This window comes from Eriocheir sinensis, chromosome 27, assembly GCF_024679095.1.
Source record: "Eriocheir sinensis breed Jianghai 21 chromosome 27, ASM2467909v1, whole genome shotgun sequence".
NCBI lineage: Eukaryota > Metazoa > Arthropoda > Malacostraca > Decapoda > Varunidae > Eriocheir > Eriocheir sinensis.
The window spans coordinates 4,718,455-4,728,834 of record NC_066535.1 but is presented as its reverse complement, the minus strand read 5'-3'; positions in this window follow the sequence as shown (position 1 = coordinate 4,728,834).

Genomic DNA, 10,380 nt, shown 5'->3' with positions numbered 1-10,380 from the left:
TTCACGCCGGAGGAAGGAAAGGTCACGTCCGTTCACTTCCCTTCCCTCCCTCCCCCCCCTTCACCCCTCCTTACCCTTACACCCGCCCGGCCGCCTTCATAACAAAGCTCCGATGATGAAAAGCTTTCCTCTCTCTCTCTCTCTCTCTCTCTCTCTCTCTCATTTCCGTTGCCTTTCCTTACCTTTCCCGCCTTTCCTTTTCCGTTCCATTCTTTTCCCTCTCCCTCTCCTTTTCTTTTCCTTTCTTTTTTCTTTATTCTTTTCTTTCTATTTTTCTTTTTCTTTTTTTTCACATCTTTTCACTTCGCTTCTCTTCACTTTTCCACCCTTTTCTACTCTTTTCATCTCTCTCTCTCTCTCTCTCTCTCTCTCTCTCTCTCTCCGTCTGAACCTTTTTATCTTTTGTCCGGTTCTTTCATCGCCGACACCTCCAGTCTTCTCTCTCTCCTCTTCTCTTTCTCCTTCCGTTCGCCCTTAACTTTTTCTCGCACCTCACCACACACGCCCGTTCTGATCCTCAAACGGCTCTCTTAACCCCCTTTACTTCCCCTTTTATTTCCCCGTTACACCTTCTCTTTAGCCATTCCCCTTTGGCAGACCCCTTAACCCCGTCTCTTGTGCCCCATCCAACCCCCAATTGGCGATACACTGCCGGTAAACAAGACTGGCAGCACGACCTTGTTTTTTGCATCACACAAAAGAAAAGGTGGAAGGGGGAACAGTTGATGGTGGGTCTCTCTTTACTCCCCTCCCTCCCTTTCCCTTCATCCATCCCTCTCTCCGTTTCCCTCCATCCCTCCCTCTCTCTCTTTCCCTCCATCCCTCCCTCTCTCCCTTTCTCTCCATCCCTCCCTCTCTCCCTTTCCCTCTATCCCTCCCTCTCTCCCTTTCCCTCCATCCCTCCCTCTCTCTCTTTCTGCCTGTCTCACCCTTTCCCTCCCTTTCTTTCCTTCCCTCTCTCTCTTTCTTTGACAAAACACCCCCATAACACTGCGTTCGGGGCAAGGCAAAGTTTTCCCCGCGAGCCATCAGAGGGCGCTGGACGGGTCGGAGCGTCGCCTGGGAGTTATAACAGATTGCATCGAGGAAAACTTGCGGCGAATCAAGGTCGTTTTTCAGAGGCGCGCAAACGGAGGCGTGCGTGGGCGGCGGCGGCAATCCTGTGTGTGTGTGTGTGTGTGTGTGTGTGTGTGTGTGTGTGTGTGTGTGTATATATACCCATTGGTTTTGAAGTGTAGAAAAGAAGGGAAGGGAAGGGAAGGGAAGGGAATGGAAGGGAAGGGAAGGGAAGAGAAGGGACAGGATGGGAAGGGAAGGGAACTGAAGGGAAGGGAAGGGAAGGGAAGAGAAAAGGACTGAGGTGGGAGAAGGAGGGTGGCTGGTTGAGGAGGAGGAGGAGAGAAACGAGAGGAGGAGGAGGAAGAAGAGAGACCATGAGGTAGGTAAAGGAGGAGGAAAGTGGATGAGTGGGAACATAGGAGGAGGAGCGTGAGAGAGAAAGGAGGGAGGAGAGTGCGGGAGGAGGTCCAGAAGGAGGAAGAAAGCGTGAGAGGGAGAGGGGTGGAGGAGGATTCGTGTGGGTGAGAGGAAGAGAAGAGGGAAAGGAACGTGAAGGAGATACAAGAGGAGGAGGAGGAGGAGGAGGAGGAGGAGGAGGAGGAGGAGGGTGTGTGTGAGTGAGTAAGTAGGCGTGGGCGGAGGACAATGACGGGGTGAGGTGTCTGGCAACGTTTGGGAGTTACAATGAAAGGAGATGATAAAAATTCGACAGAAGAAGAAAGAAAACAACAAGCCGTGATGAAACGTTTGCTGGTGGGCGGAAATTGTTTGAGGGGAAGGTTTAGAAAAAGGAGGAATTTGTTTCGTTCTCGGTAATGACAAAAAAAAAAGAAAGAAAACTGATGAAAATAATGGAAAAAGTGATAATAATAGAAATGACAATAATAATAATAACTGACGATGACGATACAGGTTGAAATACACACACACACACACACACACACACACACACACACACACACACACACACACACACACACACACAAATCAAAACAACCTCCAATTAAACTCCTCGTCGTTTAACTCATCAAGCGAGCGGGCGAGAGATAGATACACAGATAGATAAATAGATAGATAGAAAGATATATAGACCAGAAATTACAAGCCCTTCGGTGATTGGTGCGCGCGAACAGGTAGTAAACGTGTTGATCTACCTGTCTTAATTACCTGGAGTAGTAAAGGGCGTGATTACTCAAGTTAGCGGGGCCATCACACCTGTTAGCTACCTGAGTTGGCACTAATTCTCAGGTGATGGGATGAGCAAACTTATGACGCCGGGCGATTGAACGACGCGCGACGGAGGCTCAGTCAGTGGTGCCAGATAATTGTGTTGTTGTTGTTGACTGACTAAGGAAAGGGAATGGAATGAAAGGGAAGGGAAGGGAAAGAAAGGAAAGGAAAGAGAAGAGACAAGAAGGGAAGGAAGGGGAAGGGAGTGGATGGGAAGGAAAGGAAAGGAGAATGGTGTAGGTTAAGGTAAGAAAAGTATTGACATGAAAGGAGAAGGGTAGGATAGGGTACGATAAGGATTGGAAAGAGAAAGGTAGGGAGAGGAAAGAAATGGAAAGAAAAGGGAAGGGATGGGAAGGGACAGGAAGGGAAGGGAGGGGAAGGAAAGGGAAAGGAATGGAATAGAATAGAAGAAAAAGGAAAGGAGAGGAAAGGATTGGTAAGGTTGTGAAGAGTACGAAACGGATGGGAGTGGAAGGGAAAGGAAGGGAAGGGCAGGGCAGGGAGGGGAAGGGAAGGGAAGGGAATGAAAGGGAAGGGAAAGGAAGGGAAGGGCAGGGCAGGGAGGGGAAGGGAAGGGAAGGGAATGAAAGGGAAGGGAAAGGAAGGGAAGGGCAGGGCAGGAAAGGGAAGGGAAAGGAAGAGAAATAAATAAAAGTGAAGGGAAGGGAAAGGAAGGGAAAGGAAAGGAAGGGAAGGGAAGGACAGGGCGGGGACAAGATGGTGATGGAAGGTCAGGAGAGGGATGAGATGGGAATGGAAGCAAAGGAATGGGAAGAGAAGGGATGGGTTGAGAAGGGAAAGGGCGTGCACTGTTAAGGAATGGAAGGAAAGAAAAGTGTGAAAAAGGAAGGGATGAAAAAAAATAAAGAAAGAAAGGAATATGAAGAGAAGGAATGGCTAAAAGGCGAAAGATAAGTGAGAAGGAAATAGAAGGGAAGGTGATGGAAAAGAAGGGAACAGTATGAGGAGGAGATGGAAAAGGAGCGAGGAGGGAGTCGCGAGGATGAATGAAAAAAAGATACAAGAGATAAGTAAGAAATAAAAGAAAAAAAATAGAAAAGGGGAGCTCTCATAAAGAAGCATCAAGGAGGAGTTAGTAAGGAACAAAGAAGAGAGAAAAAAAAGACGATACAATCAAATGAGTGAGAAAAAACGAACGAGGAGCGAAGAAATCTGAAACTGAGATGAACGTTCAATAAAGAAAGTGTGTGAACGAGGGAGAGAGAATGACGAAGGGAGTGCACGAGAATGAAGAGAGAATGCATTAGGTAAGAAGGGAGAGGAGAGAGAGGGAGAGAGAGAGTATTAGAGAGGAGAGAGAGAGAGAGAGAGAGAGAGAGAGAGAGAGAGAGAGAGAGAGAGAGAGAGAGAGAGAGAGAGAGAGAGAGAGAGAGAGAGAGAGAGAGAGAGAGAGAGAGAGAGAGAGAGAGAGAGAGAGAGAGAGAGAGAGAAAAGGATGATTGAGCCAAGGGAAAGAAACCAATAAGAGGAGACAGAATACTTGGACGACCAAAGAAGAGGAGGAGGAAGAAGATGATGAAAGAGCGACGAAGAGAGACAAACAAACACTGGAAATTGAAAAGAAAGGAAGATCATAAAAGACCATTGGCCACGCAGGATTTTGACAAACTTGATCGAATGGGAGAGTAAAGATATAATCACAAAATATAAGAGACATCACAGTTACGAAAAATAGAACTGGAAAGGAACAATCAGGAAAAATAAATAAAAACAAAACAAAATGAGCAGATACGTTTACCAGGGAATAAAAAAAAAAGAAATTAAGGGAAAGGAAAAGAATGAAAATGTGTGGAGAAGGGAAAGGACTGTGAAAAAAGAAGGAAAGGAAGAGGATGGGAAAAGAGAGGGAAAGGGGATAAGGAATAAAAAGGAATAAAAAGAAAGTGGAAAAAGGAAAAGTATGATAGAGTGTATGGGGAAGGGAAGGGCTTGTTGAAATAGAGAAGGGAAGGAAAAGGAAGGGAAAATAAAGGAAAGGATAGTCAGCGATGAGAAGGAAGAAGAGATTGAAGTGTAACAGGAAGGAAAGCGAGAGGAAGGGAAGAAAAGGGAATAAAAAGGAAGGTAAGAGAAATAATGGAAAGAAAAACGAGGAAAGAAGAAGGGAAGGGATGGAAAGGAAGGGGAAGGAAATAGAGGGGATGAGTGGAAAGGAAAGAGAAGGGAAAAGAAAGGAAAGATAAGGAACTGAAGGAACGAGAAGAGACAGAAAAATATGGAAAGGAAAGGGAAGAGTAGGGATGGAAAGGTAAAGGAAAGAAAGAGAAGGGAAGGAGGGAGAAGTGAAGGGATGGAAAGGAAGGGGAAAGAAAGGGATGGAGTGGAAATGAAAGAGACGGGAAGGGAAGAAAAAGGGAAGAGAAGGAAGTGAAGGAATGAGAAGGGAGGGAGAAGAAGGGAAGAGTAGGGATGGACAAATAAGGGAAAGAAAGAGAAGGGATGGAAAGAAATGGAGAATGGAGAGGGAAAAAGGAGATGGAGTGGAAAGGAGAGGGAAGGAAAGGAAGAGAAACGGAGGAGGAGGAGGTGAAGGAATGAGAAGGAAGGGAGAAGTATGGGAAGGGAAGGGAAGGGAGGAGTTGGAATGGAAAACTATGGGAAAGAAAGAGAACGGAAGCAGTTAACCCCCCCCCCAAAAACAAAAAAAAGACAAAAGTAGCATAAAGAATGTCATTAAAAAGAAAAGCAAAAAAAAAAAAAAAAATAATAGGCATAAGGCAAAAATGTTACTCGTTAAAGAAAAAAATCAACTCATAAAAGTGTGTACAAAGAGTTAATACAATCCCATCAACCAACACACACACACACACACACACACACACACACACACACACACACACACACACACACACACACACACACACACACACACACACACACACACACACACACACACACACACACACATACACACACACACAAAAAAAACAGCGCCTCCTTGATCGCCTGCCAAGCCTGCTCCTCCAAGGTGGGTGACGTCATGCGCGCCCAGACGTAAACAGACAAACAAACAAACATGGCGGCTTCAGAAGGATGAAAAAAGGTCAACAACACATCTGTCTGACTCTATGTCTCTCTCTCTCTCTCGCCTCCTTCTCTGTTTTTTCTCCCTTCTCCTTCTTCTCCTTCTCCTCCTCCTCCTCTTATTCCTCCTCCTCCTCTTACAACTACTTCTACTACAACCATAAGTAATACAATCAACTACTACCACTACCACTTCCACTACTATTGCTATTACAACTACTATTACTACTACAACCATTACTACTACTACTACTACTACTACTACTACCACTACAACCACAAGTACTATAATAATCTACTACGACCACAACCACCTCCACTAATAATGCCATTACAACTACTACTTCTACTATTACTACTACTACTACTACTACAACTACCACCACAACTACTACAACTACTACTACTACAACTACTACTACTACTATATCACTCACTTTCCCCCACATTTTTTAATAAATAATGGTACACCCTCAACAATTTCCTTTCAGTAATATATCATAGGAAAGAGGAGGAAAAGGAGGAGGAGGCTGAGGAGGAGGAGGCTGAGGAGGAAGAGGCTGAGGAGGAGGAGGAGGAGGAGGAGGAGGAGGAGGTGGAGGAGGAGGAGCAGGAGGCGGAGCAGTACGATACGTTATGGAAAATCGTCCGATGCATTGTGGGAAAAAAGAGACAAAAGTTCCCGGATTTAGAAGGCGAGGAATGATGAATAAAAATGGATGGGTCTCACTTTTTTTCCTTTTTTTTTTTAGCATTCGGCTGCTGACACGTTCATCTCTCTCTCTCTCTCTCTCTCTTTTGCGTCTTGGGTAAAAACATAAAAAAATTGAGGTGTTTCGCGGAATCTCAGCGAGTCACGTTTTGTCGGCCTTGTTTTGTTTCGTTTCCTGCGCTGTGTGTGTTTGTGCGTGTCTGTGTTTGTGTTTGTAGGACGTGTGTGTGTGTTTTAATAGTTGTCTGTTTTCAGGGAGGGAAGCAATTGCGTGTGTGTGTGTGGGGGGGGAGGGGGAGGAGGAGTGTGTGTGTGTGTGTGTGTGTGTGTGTGTGTGTGTGTGTGTGTGTGTGTGTGTGTGTGTGTGTGTGTGTGTGTGTGTGTGTGAAATAGGCAGACAAACAGGAAGAAAGACAGAGGCAGAGACAAGCAAACAGACAAACAGACAGACGGAGAGAAAGACAGGCAGAGAGACTGGCAGGGAGACAGGGACAAACAGACACAGATAGGCACATAGCAGAAAGCCAAATAGACAAAGATAGACAGAGATAACCACTTACAAACGGATACAAACAGACAGACACAGACACAGACAGAGGAATCTACTTCAGCGTTCCCTCCCAATACTTCTTTACCCTTTAATCGGCGCCGCGTCTCTTCACTAAGGGTTCGAAGAGTCTGTTCCTATTAACCTCTTTGGGACTGGAGAGAAATAGGTCACCAGCATCACCATGGGAGCAGGGAGTAGCGGGCTTTTTTTTTATTATTGTTTCCATTTTTGTGTGCCCTTGAGCTGTCTCCTTTGTTGTAAAAAAAAAATAATAAAATAAAACGCCGACTGATTCTGCAACTCGATCTTATTTTGTTTTAAGCACGTGAAGACAGTTTCCATCCATGACTCGTATTGGTAAAGGCGTCTAACCTATCTTTTTTAAGGCACGTGCAGACAGTCTACATCCATGAGTCGTATTGGTAAAGGCGTCTAAACAGTTTGTGTTATTATATTTTGTTATTAGTTAGTTAGTTTAGTTATTAAATTGAGTGTTATTAGCTTTTTCTTATTATTTGTTATTATTTTGTTGTGTTCTCGGAGTCTTTTCGGTAAACAAATCTCAGCATCGTGTTAATTTGTCTTTAAAATTACGAGAGCCTTAAATTTTGGGATATCTTTAATTGAAATTCAACACGTAAACGAATGTCACTAATACACTACTGGCTTTCACGCTTCCATTTACTTGCTTTTCTCTCTCTTTCATTATATATTCATCTAACTATCTCTTCATCTTTGTCATAGGAGCGTGAATGTTTGATATATTTGTTGATGGGTCTGAATGAATATCCCTAAAACTCTATGGACTTTACCGAATCCATTTACTTACTTTCCCTCTCGCTTTCACTATCTATTCATCTATCTCTTCATCTTTGTCATAGGAGCGTGAATGTTTGATATATTTGTTGATGGGTCTGAATGAATATCCCTAAAACTCTATGGACTTACCGAATCCATTTACTTACTTTCCCTCTCTCCCTCACTATCTATCCGTCTAACTATCTCTTCATCTTTGTCATAGGAGCGTGAATGTCTGATATATATGATAATGGGTCACAATGAATATCCCTATAACTCTGTGGGCTTTACCGAATCCATTTACTTACTTGCTCTCTCTCCCTCACTACCTATCCATCTAACTATCTCTTCATCTTTGTCGCACGAGCGTGAACGTCTGATGTCGAAATCGATGTGTCGGCGCTCTTTTTACCGTTCTCCCTGGCACTAAGTAATTGTGTGATGTCGAAACTGATGGATGGAAGGCCTCTGATACGCTCGTCCTGAAGCGTCAACATGAAAAACGCATCATCACACCTGCCGCGCCACTGCAGGGAAATAATGGCGTGCAGGAAAACACATTAGAATAGTAAGCGGAAGGGAACAGAGATATACGGTGTTGACATGTAGGAAGGTGCAGGAGGGGAGGAGGACGCGAGGATAAGCCATGCATGCGAGGTAGGGAGAGCAGCGGAACGAGAAGGGGGAGAGAAGATACAAGATAGACTGGAATATATCAAAGGGAAGCGTGAAATGGAGAAACAGAGGAGAAAAGTCAATAGGTAAAGATGACGGAATCTACGAAAACCAAAAAAAGAAACACGAAAGAAAGATATGAGAGTAAAAAGTGGATTGGAGAAAGATTTTGCAAGAAGAAAAGTCAACATGGGAAGAGAACGAAGACTCGATGAAAAAAAAAAAAAAAAACGATTTGCAAATAGGAAGGAATCTACGAGAACATAAGAAACAAGACAAAGAAAGATATTAGAGTAAGAAGTGGAATAGAGAGAAATTACAAGAAGAAAGGACAAATGAGAAGAGGACGGAAACTACAAAAAAAACAAAAGAAATACGATAGTTAGTCAGACTGAAAAATAATGAACCAGGAAGTGAAATGCAGCGCAGTCCAACCAAGCGGCGGATTTTAGCGAAGACATTAAGGGAGAGAAATCGAGATAGGAGTCAACAGGCAACGCGGAGAACAAAGCAACGAGAGAGCGAGGGCGAGAGCGAGAGAGAGAGAGAGAGAGAGAGAGAGAGAGAGAGAGAGAGAGAGAGAGAGAGAGAGAGAGAGAGAGAGAGAGAGAGAGAGAGAGAGAGAGAGAGAGAGAGAGAGAGAGAGAGAGAGAGAGAGAGAGAGAGAGAGAGAGAGAGAGAGAGAGAGAGAGAGAGAGAGAGAGAGACGAGAACCACATATCAGAAACGAGTATTAAGAGAAAGATTTTATGTAGGGAAGAGCAGAGATGGCAACCTTTAGGGGCCCTTCAGGGAGAGAGGCGTCAGGGATATGGCTAAATGGATAGGGGAAGGGGAGGGGGGAGGGGAAGGGGAAGGGGAGAAGAAAAAGTATGGTAGATTCTCAACACAGAAGAACGCCGGAGGGAGGGAGGAAGCAAGGAGGGAGGGAGGAGAGAGGAGAGAGTGAGAGCGAGAGAGAGAGAGAGAGAGAGAGAGAGAGAGAGAGAGAGAGAGAGAGAGAGAGAGAGAGAGAGAGATGGCTAGCTTTGTGATGACTCTCTCTCTCTCTCAACGCTGAAAAACCTCTGAAGTTCTCGTATAAAAAATGTTGGCGTCGCTTCACACCAAACTTCAATTAACACTAAATTGCCAAAGTCTCAAACATTTCGATGGCACGCAAAAAATAAAAAAAACAAAAAAGTCCCCTATCCATCAGCGTTCGATGACCTTTTAGCTGCGTGCAACGTCTGGCGCGGGGCGAGGCTAAAACACACGATGAAAAAACAAAGCAGGTCACGTATATTTGCAGGACGAGAAAAAGTAGGAAAACAGGAGAGTATATTGTGTTTTTTCCCCTCCTGTTTGAATAAGAGGAAAACGGGGATGTTTTAATTAACTATAGTTCAACCTAAGTAAAGCGTCCAATGAAAGTTAGGAGGTTACGTATATTTGCAAGGGAAAAAAGTAGGAAAACAAGAGAATATATCGTTTTTTCTTCTGTCTGAATAAGAGGTATTTGTTGAACGTAAAGTATATCGCGTTTTATTCTGTTATAGCCGATGAAAAAAAAATAGGTTACGTTCATTTGCAAGGGAAAAAAGTAGGAAAACGAGAGAGTATTTCGTTTTTCCTTCTGTTTGAATAAGAGGTATTTGTTGAACGTAAAGTATGTCGTGTTTTATTCTGCTATAGTTCAACGTAACCAAAGCGTCCGATGAAAAAAAAAATAGGTTACGTTCATTTGCAAGGGAAAAAAAGTAGGAAAACTAAGGAATATATCGTTTTTCTTCCTCCTGCTTGAATAAGAGGAAAACTGGTATTTGTTGAGCGTAAGGTATATCTTTTTTTTTTTATTCTATAACTAAACGCCAGAAAGACAGGCATACTGCTTTCTTTCTTTTCACTTCATCATAACAAATCATCAAACTACTTCTTTCCTCCTTCCTCCTTATTTTCTCCTTTCCTTCTCCTTTTCTTCCTGCACAATGTATCCAGAAAGACAAATGCTTCGTTTCCTCCTCCCAAAAACCACGTTACTTCTTTCCTCTCTTCTCAACGCAAACACTAAAAGCAGGACAGTATTTCACCCACCTCCTCCTCCTAGCACGTCTTTCCTCAGTCCTCGACGTGACCAGAAAGGCAGACCACTTCTTCCCTCTTTAACGTAACCGGAAAGACAAACTATTTCTTTCCTCCCTGCTAAAGGTAAACACTAGAAGCAGGACTGTATTTTTACCTCCCTTCATCCTCCTATCACTTCTCTGTACAATCCTCAACATAACCTGCAAGACGAGGTACTTCTTTCCTCCATCCTCAATGAAAACGC